Source organism: Oryctolagus cuniculus, chromosome 4 (genome assembly GCF_051225735.1).
Source record: "Oryctolagus cuniculus isolate XC-2025 breed Fujian yellow rabbit chromosome 4, ASM5122573v1, whole genome shotgun sequence".
Taxonomy (NCBI): Eukaryota; Metazoa; Chordata; class Mammalia; order Lagomorpha; family Leporidae; genus Oryctolagus; species Oryctolagus cuniculus.
This window is the reverse complement of record NC_142870.1, coordinates 30,472,132-30,494,800: the sequence shown is the minus strand read 5'-3', so window position 1 is coordinate 30,494,800 and position 22,669 is coordinate 30,472,132. Positions and strand designations below refer to the sequence as shown.

General features: G+C 35.6%; 1 long non-coding RNA gene across 40 annotated transcripts in view; it reads left to right on the top strand.

The window, feature by feature from the left end:
• Positions 1–22,669, top strand: part of LOC103350594 (uncharacterized) — a 647,925-nt gene that overhangs the window by 423,323 nt on the left and 201,933 nt on the right. For all 40 annotated transcript variants that reach the window (XR_016232321.1, XR_016232322.1, XR_016232319.1 and 37 more), the window contains one exon: positions 17,398–17,443. This is a non-coding gene — a long non-coding RNA (uncharacterized LOC103350594). The remainder of the gene's footprint in view (positions 1–17,397; positions 17,444–22,669) is intronic.

Sequence of the window (22,669 nt, the reverse complement as noted above, 5' to 3'; positions counted from 1 at the left end):
AAAGAGAACATATTTCATGTATTTCACTAGTACATTTCTAAGAAGATAACCATGGTTCCCTTCCTACCTCCCTCAATACTCCTGCTACCTTCCTGTCTTTTTTCCTTTAATTTTTGTAATAATATAATTCTAATTTACTTTATAATTACAGGCTTAATGCATCACTAACCATAATGTTCAACAAGTAGAAAGTAAAAAAAAAAAAAACTACTGCCTATTTTTTACTATTTACATTCATCTTGAAAAGTAAAACATTATTTTCTTAGGTTATGTGTTCCAACTCCCTAGAGTAGGTTATGTCTTCTTGTTATAAACTCTTACAGTTCCCTATCTTTTCTCAATGATGCCTACTTGGTAAATATATTCTGTTCTTCCTTAATAGTGGGGCAAGAATTAAACTGTGTGTGGATTAAACATGTTAAAAATAATAATGATAATGATTGCATTTATTAAGGAATCAAAATACAGATCAGCAAAACATCAGCATGTTAAAATATCTATGTATTTCTTAAAATAATTATGCTATAAGCAGTTCATCCCATCTGTGATTATTAGAAATACAGCTTCCTTTCAGCAGGGAGGAAAATATAGCCTACTGCACAGACAGACACACAGATATTTTGCCAGTGGCTTCTCTAAAATTTACAATAGAAGCCAAGCCCATCTGAAGGCAAAACATAGAAAGGAGTGAAGGGAGACTGGTGAGGGGATGTAGCTGAATATTCATTTGGGTCCACCCTGGTTTTCATTCTGTTTTTGAGAAAGCAAGCATATGACTAAAAGAAGACATAATTAATAAACAGTTTATGTCTTTCGACCATTTTAATCAAACTGTTCAAGGAATACTCACTCTCAGTATGGAAATTGTGTTACTATATACCTTTGTATATTTCCTGCAATTTGCAATGCATTTCTAAATGTCTGACACAATGTTTAAGTATAACTTTTAAAATTGTGTGACTTGTTTTGCCTTGGCATGCCATCTGCTTTCACCTTGGTACATCAGGAAAACCAGCAGCTCACAAATGGAAATTTAGAATCAGTAGCTGAAACTTAGCAGAGGTGCTCCTAGGGTCTCCTTCAGGTTTCTTCTGGAAAGGAGCAAAGCACATATATAAACATGTTCACCTTGTAGCTCTGCTGGCCCAAGTAAAGAAGACTCATCTTTCTGGTACATGAAGGAACATCAGGGAATGATTCTTTGTGCATCATGGCATTTTGGTGAAGTAGAGAAATGAAGCGCTTCTCTGGGTTTAGTAAACGTCATCCCTAGGCAGGAGAGTGACTCCTTTTTTTCTAATGCTTATTTATTGATTTTCATCTACTTGAATGGAGAGGGAGGAAGGGAAAGAGAGAGAGAGAGATTGACCATCTTCCATCCACTGGTTCCCTCCCCAAATGCCGACAACAAGAACTCTGATACGGACTACAGGGTATGCCAAGGGGTGGTTTGATCTCCTGCCACAACTCCTTCCCCAGGAGAGTGACTGTGACAAATGTATATGCATCGGAGCTGTTCAGAGAGCCTTCGCAAAATGCACATACATCTGATCCCTTCCTGGACACTCTGCCTCAGTAGGTCTGGAGAGAGGTATTGCATTTGTACTTTGAAAAGCCCCAGGGTGATCCCAATGTACTTTCTGGATCAGAACAACCAACTAACGGGTTTTCCTGTGATAGTCATGCTCTGAGAGCTCCTAAGACTAGGAGGATTGACTATTAGACAAAATGTTCAGAGGCACCATTCATAGGACATTGGCCTGCTGCTCTGTGGATTTTGATATAGACTAACAACTTGGCTTCTCTTTCTACATTTTTACGTGTGATTCACACCTTCTAAAGAGGAAAGCACTAACTTTGTTGCCTATGTTCACTATTTCAGAGATAAATTTTGTAATGTTAAATATTCCCAACTCCTAATTCAAATATTTAAAACAATTCCTTTTGAAGTGATTTATTTATTTATTTGAAAGAGCAAGTGAAAGAGAGAGAGAAAGATCTTCAATCCACTGGCTTATTCCTCAAATGCCTGCAACAGCCAGGACTTTGCCAGGCAAAAGCCAGGAGCCAGCAACTCCATTTGAGTACTTGGGCCATTGTCCACTGCTTTACCAGGTACCTTAGCAGGAAGCTGGATGGGAAGCAGAGCAGCCAAGACTCAAACCTGTACCCTGATATGGAATGTCAGTATAGTAAATGGCAGCTTAACCCACTGCACCATAAATTTTCTTTATAAAATTATATAAATTAATATACAGTTCAGGGGCCAGCGCTGTGGCATAGCAAGTGAAGCTGCTGCCTGCAGTGCCGGCATCCCATGTGGGTGCCAGTTCTGGTCCTGGCTGCTCCACTTGCAATCCAGCTCTCTGCTATGGCCTGGGAGGGCAGTGGAAGATGACCCAAGCCCTTGGGCTCCTTCACCCACATGGAAGACCTGGAAGAAGTCCCTGGCTCCTGGCTTTGGATTGGCATACTTCTGGCCATTGTGGCCAACTAAGGAGTGAACCAGCAGATGGAAGACCTCTCTCTCTCTCTACCTCTCCTTCTCTCTCTGTGTAACTCTGACTTTCAAGTAAAATAAATAAACCTTTAAAAATATATATTCAGTTCAGGCTTTTTTGAGTAAGAATAATGTATAGTTATTTTCCAAATTCAATCACAATGAAAAAATGTCAATTATTAGAAATAGTTGATAAAGAAATACATAATTTATCATTTTAGAGCACCTTCATTCCTAATGTCTAACCCACTGGGCTCTGGCCTAGAAGCCACATGTGTTTTAATTAAAACATGATTCATCTGCCTCCTATATATTCAAAATTACATAGAAAAGGCCTGTTTTCAAATTTATATTTTAATTGTTCTTTAGAGTTCAAGGAAGAACTCATAGTCTTTCTTTTATTAAATAAATAGAAAAAACTTTCTATTTCTAAGAAAAGGAAGTATAGAAAGACATATGTTCTAATATATTCTACACATATGTACAATATATGCTACAGTCACCTGAAAATTGAATTTTAAAAAGTTTTTTTATTCATTTATTTTCATTTTATTTGAAAAAACAGAGAAAGTGAGGGAGAGAGAAAGAGACCGAGACAGAGAGACATGGGGGTCTTCCATCTACTGGTTCATTTCCCCAAATGCCACAATAACCAAGGTTTGTCCAGGCTAAAACCAGGAGCTGAGAACTCAATCTGGGTCCTCCATGTTTATGATTGGGACCCAAATATTTGAACCATCTTCTGCTACCTCCCAGAGTGCACATTACCAGGTACCTGGAATTGGAAGCAGAAACAGGACTTGAAGTTATCACTCCAGTATAGGACATGGGTTTCCCAAGTGGCATCTTAACCACAGTACAACAATCTGTCCCCAGAAACCTCTTAACTGTTAACTTAAAGGAAATATGCAGTCTTTGTTTTGTTGGCAATCTCTGATGTGTTTGGCTTGTTTGAAATTCTCCTGATTTCTCTGAGTCTCAATGTTTTTTTTTTTTTTTTCCCTTCTGATCTTTCATTATTCCTTTTCTTTACTGCTTTTAAGGATTCTTTCAGCTATGAACATTTTTATTATTTATCATCCTTTGGTTCTCTGTTCATTCACTTTGACTACTCTTCTCGGTGGGCAAATTTCCATAATCTCAACTCCTACTGGAATGCTAGAGTTTCCTCAAATGTTACATACAATGAAATGAGTTACTACTACCACAGTCACGTATCCACTGCCATCTAGGTCCCAGTGTATCGTTGACCTCAAAGTCTTGCCTGAGCATTTTCTTCTTCAGCTTCATGAGAACTCATACTTTTCACCCTAGGTGAAGGCATTGGAATGATTCACTTTGTCAAGGTGAAATTTCAGTCATTTATGACTCCTTAAGTTTCAGCAACCTATATCCAATTCCTTCCAGTATGGCCTCCCAACTATATCCTGAAACTTTTCTTCATCTCCCATTTTATTCCCACTGCACTGATTTAGGAATCTCATCATATTTCTTCTGAATTGCTATAAAGCCATCTTAATATTTTTCTTCATTCCAAATCTTGCCTGAGTAATCTATGTTAAAGAAAAATTGGTAACATTAAATCCTACACTTTCACTGTAAAAATATCAACTGCATATAGCAGGAATAGCAAATATAGCATCAGTACCATGACAACTCATTTTTGTATCTATGCAAAATATTCTATTATATTAAGTTCTGATATTCCTTTTGGAAATGATTCTTTAGATTCCTTTTCAAAGCCATCCAGTTATACCATAGGAGATTTGACAAATAAGAGTAAATTCATTTGCCATGTTGATTAGGATAATCCCCTTGGTACAACACAAGGTCATCCATAATCTGACTTTGTTAGTCTCTCATTTCTTCTCCAACCACTCCCTGCCTCAAATTCTTTGTAAGACTCCAATGATAATAGTTTCTGGCTTACATCAAATAATTTTCTCTAGCTTTTGCATATACTCTTTCTTTATCTGAATACTCTCTCTTCACACCCTACATGTCTTACTAATTCTAGTTCTTTGATTCTTCCCCATACTTATAGAGTTAGCCTAATATTTACCCTCCCTGATATCAATCAGAAATGATGGCTTTAATGCACATTCCTGAAATAAGCTGCTCATATCTCTATCAATGTGTGTCATTAATCTCACTGTTATCTATACTCAGTTATCATTTTTCTATTTATGTGTTTGTCTAACACACATGAAAGCACCTTGAAACACAGTTATACAGCTTTTTTTTTTTTTTGCCATTTTGGGGAAACTTACTCAATAACTGGAACATAACCAAGCACTGTGTAAGATGAATTAATTTTAAAAGTACTGCTGCATTAGTGGAAAAAATAAGTGTGTGTAGGAGAGATGTTTGTCTTCCTTTAAAGTAAAATACATAAACTCCTGACATTCACTTTTTAGCCCAGGATAATCTACCTCTAGTTGATAAAATTATTTTACTTTGCTAGGTTATTGTGGGAATTTGTGTTTCAGACTCCCATGTCAAGCACAGAAATATCAGTTACATGCAGTGAAGAAAATCATGCATTTTTTTTTTTTGACAGGCAGAGTTAGACAGTGTGAGAGAGAGACAGAGAGAAAGTTCTTCGTTCCGTTGGTTCACTCCCCTAATGGCTGCCACGGCTGGCGCTGCGCTGATCCGAAGTCAGGAGCCAGGTGCTTCTTCCCAGTTTCCCATGTGGGTGCAGGGACCCAAGCACTTGAGCCATCCTCCACTGCACTCCCGGGCCACAGCAGAGAGCTGGACTGGAAGAGAAGCAACCAGGATTAGTACCTGGTGCCCCAGCCGGGACTAGAACCCCGGGGTGTCTGCGCCACAGGCAGAGGATTAGCCAAGTGAGCCACGGCGCTGGCTGAAAATCATGCATTTTTAAAATAGTTGCTTAATTAAAGACTACTTGGAAATTTTTCCTAAAGATCTTAATTTTGCTTTCATTTCTTATGAATTCTTACTTTACATCATGGAACAAAACCCTATATATTTTGTATTTATTTGCCTGTGTCTTAATTTTAAAAATACATATTGACAATTTTTTTGCAATGCCAGCATTGTTTTTTAAAGATTTATCTCTGTACTTATTTATTTGAAAAACTGGCAGAGAGACCCAGAGAGAAAGAGAGAGGGATTTTCCATCTACTCGTTCTTCTACCAAATGGCTTCAATAGCTGGAGCAGGTCCAGGCTGAAGTCAGGAGCCATGAACTCTATCTGGGATTCACATGTGAGTGCCTGGGGGCCAACTACTTGGGCCATCATCTGCGGTTTTCCCAGTTGCATTAGCAGGGAGCTGATCAGAAGCAAAATATCTGGCATTCACTGTAATGCTGGCAGTGCAGGCAGTGGCTTATCCACTGTACCACAAAGCTGGCCCCTTTGAGGACTATTTATTCACCCCAGATACATGCTTTGCTTTTATATGGTTGACAAATATCTTGACAAAAAATTTGTCAAAATCCTTTTATACCATAACTTATTCAATTTGTCTGATCTACCTCATCATAAACTAAAGACATCATTTTACAGATGTGAAAGGAGGTATAAGATCTTTGTATGTCCTGGAGAAATTTGTATTAAATACATTCTTATATAACATATTTTTAGAGTTTCAGTTAAAAATGTTTCTCTATTTTTTAAAAATTTCACTTCTCTGGTTTTTGTAAAACTAAACAGAAATGATTATGTATTAATAAAAGGATTTTTGTATTTGATGAGTCTCAATTCTTGGTCAGCATGTTTATGTGCGTTGTACACATTGTTTAGAAGGAGTATTAGGAGTGCCCAATTTTAAAATTCAAATGCTCCGTAATTTGATCTAATAATATGAGCTTCGAGCAGGAAATTAGGTGAACAAGATCCTGTAATTTTCAAGGATTGGTTTGGAGAATCATGAGACAGTAATTTGAAATAGTCCTACTTAATTAAAAGAAACATCAGTAAATAGTACAAAGTCATTTTATCTTTCGTACTTGAATATAATTTGGTGACTTTTAGATTTAAATATGTTGAAATAAATTTGACTTAAAATGTGAAGCAGTATGTGTGCTGGACAACTCATTGAGATGAATGGAAGTCTCTTCAGATCGATGACAAAAAGCTGTGCAGAGGAACTAACCACATGGCAAGTGGAAGTAGGACCCTGTTAACCTTGTCTCCTGTGAGCAAGCGCAACAATTTTTCATTTGTAGGAAATGGAGAAGGAAAATCTGGCCAGGGATATGAATGATTCCTGGGCTTACTAAGTGTGTGTCTTTAAGTGTGGGAACATATGTAGGAATCACTTCTGAATTATGTTGCACATCAATTCATTCATCCACTAGAATTTCTGAGCACTTATCATGTACCAGGGATGGTAAACAGAGTGACCCACCTTCATTGGGCTTATAGTCTAGTGATAGGAGGATTCACTATTGATAGAAACAAAAGTAAAATAAAAGCCAAATAGATGATTGATGTGGTGGGGAATTAGCACTTCTCTTGAAATTTAGAGAATGAAAAGAAATTAACCTGGGAAAAAAAGAGAGAAATGAGATCGATGCAGCCTTTTTGTTATGTACACACACTTTCATGGGCAATAGAAAAACTATATCCTTAAAGCCTTTGTATAGCTTTAGGCTATTGTTGGTTTTGGGGATGAAATGGACAGAAAATGTATTGCTGGAACATCAATTATAGTAAGATATCTATTCAGAATGAGGCTTGGCAGGGCAGACACACAATATACATTTTATCAAATAAAAATGTATTATGTTGGTAATAATAAATGCCATGAAAATTCAGAAGATGGGAAAACTAGGGAATGGTATGAATTCAGATTGATTGTAAGGGAAATCTTCTCCAGGAAGATACCTAAAAGAAATAAGTGAGCCATGTTCTATTTTGTTGTTGTTGTCGTTGTTTTATTTATTTGAAGGTGGGGGGGCTGGAAGAGAGAGAGAAAGAAAGATATATCTTCTATCTACTGTTTCACTCCCCAAATGCCTGCAACAGCTGTGTCTAGGTTAGGGCAAAGCCAAGATCCTGGAACTCAACCCGAGTCATCCACGTGGGTGGCAAGGACCAAGAACATGAGCCAGCATCTCTTGCTTCCTAGGCTGCACATTAGCAAGAGACTGGATGGGAAGCAGAGTAGGAACTCTTACCTAGGGACTCCACTGTGACACATGGGCATCCCAAGTGGGTTTCTCTTAACCACTGCCCCAATTGCCTACCCCTATTTTTTAAGAACTGGAAAAACAAAACAAAACAAAACAAAACTGAAGCAAGCATGGGCAAATTGAAAGATCTATTAAACCTGATTGGATACATGGGGCCCATCTTTGACTTTTTTGTACCTTTGAATTTTAAAATATTTTTAAACTTTTTCGTAATGTACACATTTGCAGTCCACAGATGTAGGATTGGTATCTACAAGATCCCAGAAGAATCAAGTTAAGCATTGTCAACTAGGACTTCCACATGAGGGGAAGTGGAGAAGTGAGGAAGTGTTAAGGCCCCATGTCTTTGTAGACTCCTGTAAGAAGTTAGGTCTTTATGTGAAGAGCAGTGAGAAGCCATTGGAGGGTTTTATGCAGCATTTAGGGTGGTATGGTTGAATTTGCATTTTGGAGAATTAAAGAATTTCCACTCATTCAATACATTACGCACTTACTATTTTCCAGTCTCTGAGCTAAGTGAGTATTAGGAGATAGAGCTGTGATGAAGCCAGGTCAGTTTTTAAGTGCAATCGTGAATGAAGTGAAATTTTTTGCTGTCATCTACAAATGAACTTACCTCCCAGATAGTTCAGGTCTCCTTGTAAATTATCCTTTACTTTTAGTAACCCACATAATAGATTTTTTGACAAATTTTGGGCAATCACTTTGATTCTAATGAATTTGAAAACTTTGGTAATTGGTTCATTTATTGGCTAAGAAAAGTCTGGGTTTTTGTTCAGAGTTCCTTCCTGTATTCCATTTTTACCAGTTTTCTATTGTATGCATGCAACATTTATTTGATCCTTTTTTCAAATTTTGGGCTTCCAATATTTCAATGTAACTAAACTCTGGGCTAAGGTGAGGGATGTGTTCATTGCTAAAGCAAAACAAAAGACCACTTTGTGATATGATTTGAGAACTGGAACTTTGTAACAATTGCCAGAAAAAATGACTTAAGATTGAAATATCAGTGATAATTTCACTTAATGTTTTGGTGGTGGCTTGTGTCTTCTTCTCAAGAAAAATGTTCTGAGTTATTTGCCCCTGTAAAGGATTTGGCAGAGAATATATGAGCATATATGATACCATTCAAATCAAAATATCAGTTTGGAATCTTTTGAGCATTTTCTGATGAGTGATATTTTCCAATAATTTGTCATTTTACATAAAACTTAACTGATGTAACCAAAAATACAGATGAATTCTGTATTTTGCCTTGGAGAGAATGTGGGTATTAGTCAAACTTGGTTATTGACCCACTCACTTTATTTGTATAGAAATGGGGCTACCGAATTACTCCAATGTTTCAAGGAATTTATTATACCTAGACGTAAATTTGGTGTCAACATGAATGTTACTTAATTGGCAACACATAGAATAAGCTATTTTATAGTCATCATAAAACAAGAACAGTTCTTTTTCTGAAACTCAGTTTATCATAACATGAGAAATGATATCATTGTACTCAGACTGTAAAATCTGTGGATAGATTCTGGAAAAGAAGACAAAAGTTCAGAAAATATGTATGTCCTTTCTTATTTACCAATTTGAAATTTGTAGACAGGTGATTTGTAAATTCCTGTTCATATACTTGAAGCTTCTTCATTTTTTTTTAGCTATATAGATAATTATTATTATAACACATTTAAAGTGCTAAGTAAATATGGAATTGTTTTTAAAAATTAATTAATTCAAACCTTAGGTGTTACTTTAGAGCTTAATATTTGAGTTTACCCATGTTACATTACTACATTTCTATCATAAATTTTAGTGTTTATATTTTTAAATTATGTACTTATAAGCCAATATTGACATCTGCTTTAAAGATAATCATGAATAATATAAACAGATAACTGAATAATATATTTTATACAAAAGGTAGAATTGTATCACCTATTAATGGTAGAATTTTATCAAGGATAACCTTATATGCCCCCAAATTAGAATTGATTATATTTGTTTATTAGATTGAGTCTAAGAAACAAAATGAAGATAAAGAATTCAGCTTCCTACCAAAAGCAGACTCTGAAAAGCAGTGGTGACAGCCCAAGTAACTGGGATCCTGCAATGTATGTGGGAAATCTCGATGAGTTCATAGCTCCTAGCTTCAATCCTGGTCCAATCCTGTGCTTTTTGGGAATTTGGGGAGTAAAGCAGCAGATGAGAATTTTTTCTCACTTCCTTTCTTCTTGTCTCTCTATTGAGCCATTAAATAAATAAAAATTTTAAAAACAAGGAAGCTCAATTTTAAGTTCTTATGTTTGTTACTACAGAGATTAAACTTCAAAAATAACAACAAACAACAACCAAGATTACATTTCTGGTTTGGAGAGCCTTTGTCTAACTTTTTTAAGTCAAAATTGAAGGTAGTATGATACAATAGAAAAACAAATGGATTCTGAGTCTACAAAGTCAATCTTGGTGCCATTTCATTTAAAGATAGATTGATTGATTGATTGATTGAGTTGAAAGTGACACAGGGGGACAGGGAGAGGCAGAGGAGTCTTCCATCTGCTGGTTCATTCCCCAAGTGGCCACAATGGCCAGAGTTTGGCCATGCCAAAGCCATACCCAGAAGCTTCATCTGGGTCTCCCATATGGATACAGGAGTTGAATACTTATACCATCCATTGCTGCTTTCCCATGTGCATTAGCCAGGAGCTGGATCAGAAGCGGTGCAATAGGGATACAAACCAGTGCCCATGGCAGGTGGAGGCTTTATCTGATATGCCACAATACCAACCACTTTGGGTGCCATTTTTATCACGAATAATTATATGAAGCTACATAAATGATAATTTAGCCATTCTGCCTTCACTTTCCTGAATAATATGCCAGAAGTGTTTTTTATTGTTTTTTAAAAAAATGTTAATAAGTAGTTAGGGAATGTGCCCTGAGTCATGTTAAGAAATGGCAGAAGCATAGAACACTAAAATTATTATATTAGATATTCAGAATTGAGAGTATTGACATTATAGGAGAAGAGTCTTCCATTTTACTCTTCAAAAAGTAAGGTAAATGAAGGAACTGGGCTTGTAAGTAGGTGGGACCCACATCAAAATGCTGTTTTTCCCCTTAAGATCTTTGTGATTTTGGGGAGTTCCTTAGTTCTGAGTGTCTGTTGTTTGTCTATTAAATAGAAATAACAGTTTTGCATTTTAACTAATATATGCGATCTGAGGTAACTGTAAACAGTGAAATATTCATAGAGTTCATTCCAGTTCCTTTTGTTTAATTTCCATGTTTTTCTTTTCAAATGTTTACCTATATTTTCTAGATATTTCACAATAAAATTTGCAAAGTGTGTTTATTAGAGAGCTACCCCATCATGACCTAAATGAGAACCTCAGACTCCAAGTATCCAAAATAGCAGGACCTTATGGACGACAGATAGCCTCATGAAGAAGTGTGACCATTGCTTTTGTTCTTTTCCTACCAATCTTCTCACTTTATCAAAAAACATAACCCTCAATCTTCACTTCCAAATTTGCCTGCTTTATTTCTCTTCATCAATGTTACCTATTTATTTATAAATATGTTTATTAATTTTATTAGAATATGTCCTAAGAGCAAGATTTTCTAATTTTGAATATGACTTTATCCTAATGAAAATAATTAATAATTTTGCATTTTCCAAAATAAAAGTTGGATTAGCTTTAGTAATAAAATGCATGCATTCTGTTAATTGCAGTCCAATGAACGTGCATTTAAACAGTTATGTGTCCTCTTTGCAAATAACAGTAAACTTACTTTGTAATATAATAAACATAGCTAAAAATTATACTTCCCTGGGTCTTAGTATTTTTAAAATACAGCACATTTTACTTACATGGAGTTTTTTATTCCAGAAAGGTATTGAACATGACAATCTGACAATCCGTCCTTGGGTCGCTGTCACTGCTATTCTCACATCAGCTGACAAGACCTCAGCTGGGCCTCTACACGTTGTTTAAGAACACTTCTAGAACCATACTAATGGGCATGTTCCAACTGTCACTTGGAAAAAATATGATCAGTGGAGATCAATTTGTACAGCAGGTCTTTTGGCAGGAAATCAGTCATATCATTCTCTCCAATAGAGCCTTTGAGGGGAAAAGGCCTTATCAAGTTCCACGGATATGAAGTTACGTTTGGAACCACTCTATTCTCGAACCGTGCAAGGAAGCTGCAGCTTCTGAAAGGTCAGAGGTAGACTTATAATAACTTAGACCACCTTACCATTGTTAGGAAGTGAAGATGGTTATAATGCTAGAAAGACCATGGTCTTTTGCACTTTTGTGAGAAGAATCTGTATGCCTTAACTCAATCAAACTTCCTGATAGATTTATTAAAGAGACCAAAAAAAAAAAAAAAAAAAACGAGACTAATGACAACCCTAACCCTACCCTAAACTTCAAAATGTAGAATTTGGTTATTCAAACTGTAGGCTATAGAAGAGAAATAGAATGTGTGAAAGACTGGAAGGAAAAAGTTTATTGGTTTCTTATAAGCAAAATAACATTCTATGAATGGTATTTTATTACTAAAACTATCACAATTTTTATTTTAGGAAAAAAATAATTGCTAATTTTCACTTTGAGAGAGTCACATTCCAAATAAGAAATCCTCACTACTATAGGTTTACATACTACCAAAAGCAACAAATACATTTATAAGTAAATATGTAACAAAGTGCTGTGAAGACAAAGGTTTTGTTAATAATGTAAGATAATTTAGTTTTTTAAATTCATCATTAATTTCTAACCATTTGTTTATTTTTCTGTGTTGATTAAATAAAGAGATGTATTTTTAAGTGAAAATATGCTATTAGTAGATATTGCTTGATTTGGATTTTGAAGAGCTGGAAAGTCAATCTCAAAACTCAAAACTGAATATTTATTATTCCAAAGATGAGAATACAAAACCTTATGGAAAATCAAAATAAAATATGAGTATATGCTGTGATAACAAAATTAGACTTTATATATGAATATTATAATACACAACTCAATTCATTTATGCATCTGTAATATGCCAGAGGGCTTATGTTTAGCTCAATTGGCCTATAGATAATACTTTTTATAGATAACACTATAAATAATAAACTTTTGAATTCTACTCATTATATTCAGTCTAATTCCTTGTATGTTCATTGTAAATAGCATAGTTATGTTGTGTCAGAGGAGCATAAGCAGGACATTTTAAAGTTTTTTATTCCTATGCACTTTTGGCAGAAATGCTAAGGTCTAATTTTATGTCTATTCTTCAAATGCTTTCAGAATTTACTCTGCTTATTGAATATAAACATGTGACCTCCTGTTTTGATGAAAGAACTGAAGTCTCTAGCATTGAAAGCTTGGCTACAAGGGTGCTTCAAAAAGTTTGTGGAAAAATAAGATTAAAAGATAAGTTTTTAGGTGCAAACATTTTTTTAAATCCATACAGTTTTTCATATTACGCATTTCCCCTGAGCATATGGAAGTTCCACACAAGCATGAATTTGAAATTTCTTGCACTAAAATAAACCTATTTCTCATTCTGTTTCTTCATGAACTATTTGAAATATTCTCATACTTTTACACAATATTTTAAATTATCTTCATTGTTCAAAGAAACTCACTTTCCTTAAAGTGGGAAGTTTCTAATGTGATTTTGGTAGGATCTTTTTTTTTTTTTTTTTTGACAGGCAGAGTGGATAGTGAGAGAGAGAGACAGAGAGAAAATGATCTTTTTTTTTTTTTTTTTTTTTTTAAGACTTATTGTTATTTATTTGAAAGACAGGCAGGCTCCTCAGCTCACTTGGCTAATCCTCTGCCTGTGGTGCTGGCACACTGGGTTCTAGTCCCGGTTGGGGCACCGGATTCTGTACCAGTTGCTCCTCTTCCAGTCCAGCTCTCTGCTGTGGCCCGGGAGGGCAGTGGAGGATGGCCCAAGTGCTTGGGCCCTGCACCCCATGGGAGACCAGGAGGAATCACCTGACTCCTGGCTCGGACTGACACAGCACTGCAGCCGTAGCGGCCATTTGGGGGGTGAACCAATGAAGGAAGACCTTTCTCTCTGTCTCTCTCTCTCACTAACTCTGCTTGTCAAAAAAAAAAAAAAAAAAAAAAAAAAAAAAAAGAAAGAAAAGAAAGCCCAGGGACTTGAACCATCCTCTGCTGCCTTCCCAGGTGTATTTGCGGGGAGGTGGATCACAAATGGAGCAACCGGGACTAAACTGGCACCCATATGGGACACCCACACTCTCAGGCCAGGCCCTGATTTAGGTAGCGTCTTAATAAATAAAAGTCCCTTCAGTGAAAAAGAGGAGTAGAAACAAGGGGAGAGTTTCTAATGAATTTATATGAATACTAACGACCTGACTTGTCTCTTCTGTGTCCTTCTCCATCTCTTGTAAAATCTGGTATTCCACATTAGGTAATCTTGCCTTAAATTGGCAGGTATTTACACAACGTATGTCACTTTGAAATATGTAAATATGTTTACTTACCATGTTGTAAGTTCTGGAGATATTGAAAACCCTCGACTTCTTTATTTAGTCAAGGATATTTGAGAACATACACTACATAATATCTTAGAAGTAGATATTTGACTGTTTAAACATATTTATATGTGCATATCATGACTGTGTTCACTCACAAATGTGTTTGTGTTTTTAAGTTTATACAGATTGAGCAGCTCTAGTTTTAAAAATCTGGAGTTCAAAACACTACATAATCTGAAATTTTTGAGTACAAACGTGATGCCACAAATAGAAAATTCCAGATCTGACTTTGACAGAACACAATAATAATGCAGGTGCACTAAAAATATTGCATATAGTTGCTCTCAGCCTGTATGGAAAAGTTGTTTATAAAGCATAAATGAATTTGGTGTTTTTGTATTGAGTCCCATCCCAAGATAGGATATGCAAATACAAAATTTTGAAAATCTGTAACATTTCCAGTCCCAAGAGTTCAGAGAAGAGATTATCAACCTGTGTATCCATAGAGTTTGAATTATGATCATATGTCTTCTTATAGAAAACACAACACACTTTATACTACATCAATTATTGGTGATTCAAAATATATTTCTTTGTATTTTATTTTCTGAGTCTCTCTCTCCTACATTCACAGTTGCATTAAACTGCTGAAACTTTGGCACAAAAAGTTTAGTCGCAGCATTTTTTCTTAATGATATAAATGGAATTGAAAAATTGGGATAATAAAATTCAGCAAATACTTCTTTTAAATAATGCTGTGTCTTCTTACAGACACCAGCTCCTTTAGCTGGAGGTAACTCAAAAACTCGAATTATTTAAAGCTCACAATTTTGAACACTTTTGAATCTCATGTCTTTTAAAATATCTGATATGACTTTTAATCCTGCCACATTCATTCTTTGACTTCCTGCAAAGGAAACGTGAATGAATCATTGAATTGCTCCAGCTAGGAAAGATGCACCTTACTGATACTGTGAGCTCCCAAAGAGCACACAGGAGCTGTGTCTGAGACGATAGAGAACATTCCCACAGCTATTATATTGCTGCTTGCTCTGTTCCCCCTCTCTTAGAATTCTAGAACTGGATAGAACAGGGATGAAATCTATCCTTACATATTGTTGATTCTGTGTTTGCATTGTCAGAAAGCATAGATTACTATTTGTTAATAGCAAAACAAACTGGGCCAAAGGTTACTGTGTATTTTTTTGAAAGCATGCTCAAGAAATTTACTGATTGTTACAAAGTTGTATTTTATTCAAAGCCATAAATTATAATATATTTTTGAAAATATTAAGTCTAACTGAGGAGCAAAGGAGTAATTCCATTATTGCTTATAAGAGCTCAGGCCAATTTAGAATGGAGACATATATGTTAAACAGCAAGGGGCCGGCGCTGTGGCGCAGGGGGTTAATGCCTTTGCCTGAAGCGCCAGCATCCCATAAGGATGCCGGTTCGAGACCCAGATGTTCCACTTTTGATCCAGCTCTCTGCTGTGGCGTGGGAAAGCAATAGAAGATGGCCCAAGCCCTTGGGCCCCTGCACCCACGTAGGGGACCTGAAAGAAGTCCTGGCTCCTGGCTTTGGATCGGCGCAGCTCCCGCCGTTGCGGCCAACTGGGGAGTGAGCCATCGGATGAAAGACCTTTCTCTCTCCCTCTCTGCCTCACCTCTGTTGTGTAACTCTGACTTTCAAATAAATAAATAAATCTTAAAAGAAAAAAAAAAAAAACAGCAAATGGTCAATTTTCCTTTATTTGTCATCTGCCCAGAAAACAGATTTTATGTGAATGGGTAGTTTACTTGTCATACAGCTGGTAGTGTTATGGACTGATTTTGCTAGCTTTGTGACTCATGTGTTTGCCACTTGGTTTCCATCCCTGCCATGTCTGCTTGCTTTCATTGATTTGCAATTAGCTTAAGACCAGAATCCTATCATCTAATACTTGGGTAGCTGTCTCCACCAAAGAAAGGGGTTTTGAATGAAGTCGATACAATAAATGTTGATGAGTTAGAAAATTCATTCAAGCAGAAGAAGCTTCACTGAGAAGCTGGAGCTTACCAAAAGCAGAATGCATGAATCTACTCCTGCTGCTGCTTCCCAGTGGAGGAAGATGCCATGGATTAGATTGCAATGTTGTGGCATGAGTAGGTCAGGAAATGGGAATTTTACCCTACTTCTCTGATGAGCTAACTATGTAACTTTGTTTTGCTTATCAGTAGAATGGGAAGGTTAGACCAGTTCTTTTAAATTACTTCCTATTCAAAGACTAATTCTTTTTAAGGAAGAGCAAAAGCATGTATCTCTAGTAATTTCCTGTGCCAGATAATGTTTCTGTTAAAACCCCAGACTAGGGTCTCTACAAGCTGAAATTTTAAAATCATATCCATAAAGTGAACTACCATCTCAGTACTTACACTTGTAATAATATAAAATTATATTCTTAGATCAGGAATTCCATGTTTTGTGATTTTCATTTTGTTTAGTTGTTGTGTACTTCATTTTAGCAATGTGGTATAATTTTCCTTTTTACCTTACACATTTACCAACTATCAGTAGTGAAGTTACTCACCTGTGTAACGGTTGCAAATAATATTTAAGTACTACAGAGCGGGCCGGCGCCGCGGCTCAATAGGCTAATCCTCCGCCTAGCGGCGCCGGCACACCAGCTTCTAGTCCCGGTCCGGGCGCCAGATTCTGTCCCGGTTGCCCCTCTTCCAGGCCAGCCCTCTGCTGTGGCCAGGGAGTGCAGTGGAGGATGGCCCAGGTGCTTGGGCCCTGCACCCCATGGGAGACCAGGAAAAGCACCTGGCTCCTGGCTCCTGCCATCGGATCAGCGCAGTGCGCCGGCCGCAGCGCGCCAGCCGCGGCGGCCATTGGAGGGTGAACCAACGGCAAAGGAAGACCTTTCTCTCTGTCTCTCTCACTGTCCACTCTGCCTGTCAAAAATAAAAAAATAATAATAAAATAAAATAAATAAAATAAAAAAAAAAGTACTACAGAGCACAAATGTTCTTACTCCACATAGAATGGTTTTATTCTAATGCTCCCGTGCCCTTTGTCACTGCCATTGTTCCATTCCTCATGTACATGGGTGAAGGGAACAGACAACATCTATCCTAATGTATGGTTACCCAGTGAAGCCCAATAACAGTGTTGATAATGATGTGAAAGTAACTCTGCTATTTTATTAATCTCTATGTCATGTATTGTCTATTTCTTTTGCAGGTCATCCTTAAAGACTAATCAGAGAACCTTTTACACACCTATAGAGGTAGGAAAAAGAAACATTTTTTGATTACTATATTTATTTTAGCTGTGTTTCAATAACTTACTCCTCTTATTAGATATAGATAGAATTAAGCTGCTTGTTCTGAATAAGTGAAAAGTATATATCTACTGGCTAAGCTGGAAATTATCTAACACATAGTATTTACTGGTATGAATTTTTTTCCATGCCATTACCGAATTTATTTTTACATTTATACTTTTATCCCACATTCTCCATAATTTTATGGTAGCTTGACATTGCTATATATAATTTATACATATTAGGAAAATAATTTAAAACTTAGACATACACATAATACATATTGCATATAATATATTTAATGTGTATTTTTAGAAACTGAGAAATGTTGCCTACCAAATATTCATCTTTTTTGCTGTCTTAAACCTATAATGTTTAAAGAAACAACTAAAATAACCATACATATGATTAGTTGTCAGTGATTTAAAAAATAAATGTTATTTTGGAGGAATTTCTTCCAATATTTGCTTTGCCCAATAGAATGAAGAATATGTGGCCCTGTTCTTGGTTAGGCATATGTGAAGATAAATTTAGAATTTCTAGTCAAGTAAATACTTCTTTGATAATAACTTAATTGTAGTTATTTCAAACCAAATTGTTTAATTATAGTGAATCATATGCTAATTGTTCAGATGTAGGGCAGTGGCCCCTCCTACATTCTAGCACCTCTTTTCCTAATTCAGGACAAATTGTTCAATGCCTAAAAGAGTAGAACAGTACAGACTAGAGACACAAGACAAAAAAATCAAAAACAACGACATAAGAAAGCAATGGTTGACTCCTTGTCAGAAAGCTGTTGTAAAAAATGGCAAGATGGTTGCATTGTTTTCTACCTTGGTTGATGATCTCTTTGGCTTTCTATGTGTTTGTCAAGAATACTTCCCTCACTGCTCATGAGATTGTGGTTGAAATATCAAGTGCCTCTAGGATGCTAAATTTTCTAATTTATTAAGTACCTTTCATAACATCATTCTTGTGAACAGAGAGCAAATAACAAGAATTGTACAATGAAAGTGTGGCTTTTTGAATCCCATATGGAAAAAACATGTTAATATTGGTGATCTGTTTGAATGATTTTGCAGTAGGTCTCAGATCACTGATGAGGCAGAATGCCTTGTTAGCTCTGTGTGAGGCCAATTCAGCTGCATACACTGTAAAAAACTTAATTTTCTAGCTGTTACATTATAGTTCTAATCTGTACATGTCTTTTTGATGAAGCATTGTATGATTAGCTGACGAATGGCCAAGTTTTTATGATTTTATTTGTTCTTTCCATATTGTTCGTTGTACTTGTTGTACTTTCAAAGACAAGTTTTTGTTTTTTAATTAGCAATGCATGAGAAATCAGATTGCATGAATTTGTTACAGTTGTGTTTATCTTTAAATGAAACAAGGGATTTTCAAAAAGTGTATAGAAAATGAGTACTATGAAAAAATTGCATGGATTTCAAAATTATTTGCACCAAATAAATTCCATTTCTCTATCAAATTTATAAAATACCTTTGTGTTGCTGCTAATTGATGAAAGCTGTTGTTTTTTGGTCTTATGTTTAATCAAATTAGAATTCTACCTTGATATAAAACATAAGTTATTTTAGTGTAATTCTTTACTGGAGCTTTCGTTTTGAAATTTTAAGGTATATCTGCATATAACTTATGACTTTATCATTTTCCAAAATTAGTTATTGAAAAATGGCAATTATGCATTCAAATTCTTAGAGTCTATACATTTTATTCTTCTAGAATAAATATTATTAGTGTTTGAATGACTGAAACCTACAAAATAGACAATCATATTAAATAACGGGTCTACTCCCCTCAAAGTTAACTACTAATGAAGTTTTCAAATTTCTCCTTCTGTGTGAGTGGGAGGGAAATTATCGGGAGGGGGGGAAGCCATTGTAATCCATAAACTGTACTTTGGAAACTTATATTTACTAAATGAAAGTTAAAAAAAAATTATCCTTCCAAAGTCTTTGTTTATATGTACAAGCATCAGTATCAATAGAAATATATGCACATAAAGCTTTCATAGCATATGCAGTAGTCTGTTTTTCTTTTTTCTTTTTTTTTACCATTTGAATTATGGACATCCTTCTAAGTCAACACATGTTGTCTATTTCTCCCTTTTTAATGACAGCATATTTGACAATATTTTGAATGTATTATGATTTATTTAATAAGCCCTCTAAGCATTTTTTTAAAAAAACAAGAAATTAAAAATGGAATAATAGTAGGCTTTTCTTAATTATGTTTTTTGGCAAGCAGACAAAAGAATAATTCCCACTTGCACATTGCATGAAGAAAGGAAGGAATGAGAAAAAGTACTAAAGAAGTATGGAAAATAGGATTAGATAAGTACAAATAAAAGGTCAGGGAGGAGAAACACTTATACTAAACATGTTTAAGTATCTGTGCTGTGGTATGTAAAACTGAAAATCCACTAGTTTCTTCAAGATTCATCCAAAATGACACTTCCTTCCACAAAAACCCCTTGCCTCTTCCCTCCATTTCCTGCTGTCACCAGTTGTCTTGTATCTCCATGACACTTTAAGGAAAAATATATCTTATCTTATCAGGTCACACAGAAAAATTCATTTTGTATGTAACTTTCTTTTTCTTTAGCTGCCTGTTAACCGCTGGAGGGTAATGATTGTATCTTATTCAGTTTTGAACCTCACAGATGCAGAATAAATATCCCTTTAATTAAATTGGATTGAAGTATGAGAAAAGGGAGCAATCAAGTAGAACTGTTAAATCTCACAAAAATGTTTTAAGGTGACATTCTGTGCCTTTCTATTATCCCTGAAATAAATCATAATCAGTTATTATGATGGATTAGACACAAATAATAGAAGCACATGGTTCCTGATATAAGATGAAAATTATTTTAAATTGAATCTTAATGATTCTTTGTGGTATTCATGTTGAAAATCATATCTAGAAACCCAATAATTTGGAAAAATGTTTATAAGTTGGTAAAAAAAACATATATGTATGATGTTGAACTTGGATATATACTACTTGACGTAAGTCTAAAAACACATGGTCAGCTTCAAGCGTCATACCCATGTAAGACATTATTATTGTTTTTATTTTTAACAGTATAATCAAATTAGCTCTATAAATTAAAAATATATTTATGTACAAAATAGTAGTAACACATAAAAGAAGCAATTCCTTATGTGAATTCAGTTAGAAGAAAGGGAGTATTTGTCTTCAGTACTTTGTATAAAAGTGAAATAAATTGCTACTTATGCTGTTTGGATCTTTGACATTGCTTCATGTAATAAAGAGAGTTACATCAAGTTAGCATCAATCTTGAAAGAATTGCTGATTCCACCTTAATCTGAATTTAATGGTATTGTACATTTAAAATATGGTGAACAGATGTGCCAAGTTCAATTTCCTTTATAGGAAAATTAAGAATAAGTAGGTATAAAAGTCTCTTTTGCAACTGAATGCAATGCTCAGTACATACTTCTCATATGACTTACAGAAGTCAATAGCTCCCTACCTAGTTTCTAATAGTTTTTACTGGCAAGTTTTAGAGAAGGAAGAAAGGATCTTGGTCAATCTTTTTTAAGGTTCTGTTGTTTTCTTATTTTGGAGCTTGGTGCTGATCTTTTTAAACCCAGGTTTGAAACTTTTTTTAAATAAAAGCATTTGCAGTGTCTATTTTCAAAGTTCTGATCCCCTCATTATTATTTATTTTGTTAGGGTTACAAATTCAGGTGGCAGTAGGGCTCATGCATGCAACAATAATGAATGTAACAGAACAAATATCAAACAATAGGAAATGGTACTGACAAGGGAACAGATGATTGAATGGCCAACATCTGGGCTATGAGGCTACTACTACTAATTGTAATCAATTTTCTAACCAATAGGATGCCCCAGTTCCCACCTAAAGGATTGGGGAATTGAATATTAGCAGTTGTATGTGAAATATTGTGGTTTTAAATGTTGGCTAAAACTTTTTGAAAAAAAGAAGGAAAAATATCTTAAGCAGTCAATTTGTTACCTTTGCATAGATATCCCATAAATATTTGATCAGCCAATGAATGAATCACAAACCTCTAGAATAAACAAGGAAATTATCTTCTCCATTTGACCTTTCATATAGTATGTTAGGAAGAGCCAAAGTTGTGACAATAACTCTGGAGACTTAACCAGATAATCCTGCCTCTGTATTCCCAAAGACAATAAGAACTGAAGGGAGAGAGCAAGAGGGAATCAAATAGGTTAAGAAGGCATTGTTGAAATGTGTTAGGCAATACAAAAGAATGTTGGGTGATTAGCGGGTGTTTGGTGCAGCCACTTAAGTCATCCCTTGGGACACTGACATCCCATATTGAAATGGGTGAATTAAAGTCCCAGCTTCACTTCCAGTTCCAACTTTCCTGCTAATGTGTAAGGCAGCAGATGATGACTCACATATGTGAGTCTCTGCACTCACACAGGAAACCCAGATGGAGTTTTGGGCTTTAGGCTTCAGACTGGCACAGCCTTGCTGTTGGGGATGTTTAGGGATAAACCAGTGGATGGAAGATTTATCTGTCCCTCTGCCATTCAAATAAAAAATGGAAAAAAGAGTATTGTATTAAATTATTATTTTAAAGGTATTTTTACTCTGACCCACAACTTATGCTACTAATTTATATATTTTTCTGTATTCAAGCTTTTTGAAAGTATTCTTTTATTATTTATAAAAGGAAATGGTGACTAAATATAATTTGTCAATAGGAAGTCAGCTCACTAGGAAAATAATAATCATACATGTATATCTTGTCCCATAATCACTGCTGAATAAGCAGGGAAAATGCACCCCTCGGGTGTTTTATGTGCAGACTCATATAGGGTTGACTTTCTTTTTAAGGTCTGCCCTTGCTTTTCTTCCCTCTTTTATCTCAATCCTTTGCTATCCTGTCACATGCTTCACTGTATTTAATAGTATTTTTTTAAAGATTTATTTATTTATTTGAAAGGCAGAGCTACAGAGAGGCAGAGAGAGAGAGAAAGACAGAGAGAGAGAGAAAGAGAGAGAGAGAAAGAAAGAAGAGAGAGAGAGAGAGATGTCTTCCATCTGCTGGTTCACTCCCTAAATTGCTGCGGAGCTGCGCTTATCTGAAGCCAGAAGTCAGGAGTTTCTTCTAGGTCTCCCATGCAGGTACAGGGGTGCAAGGACTT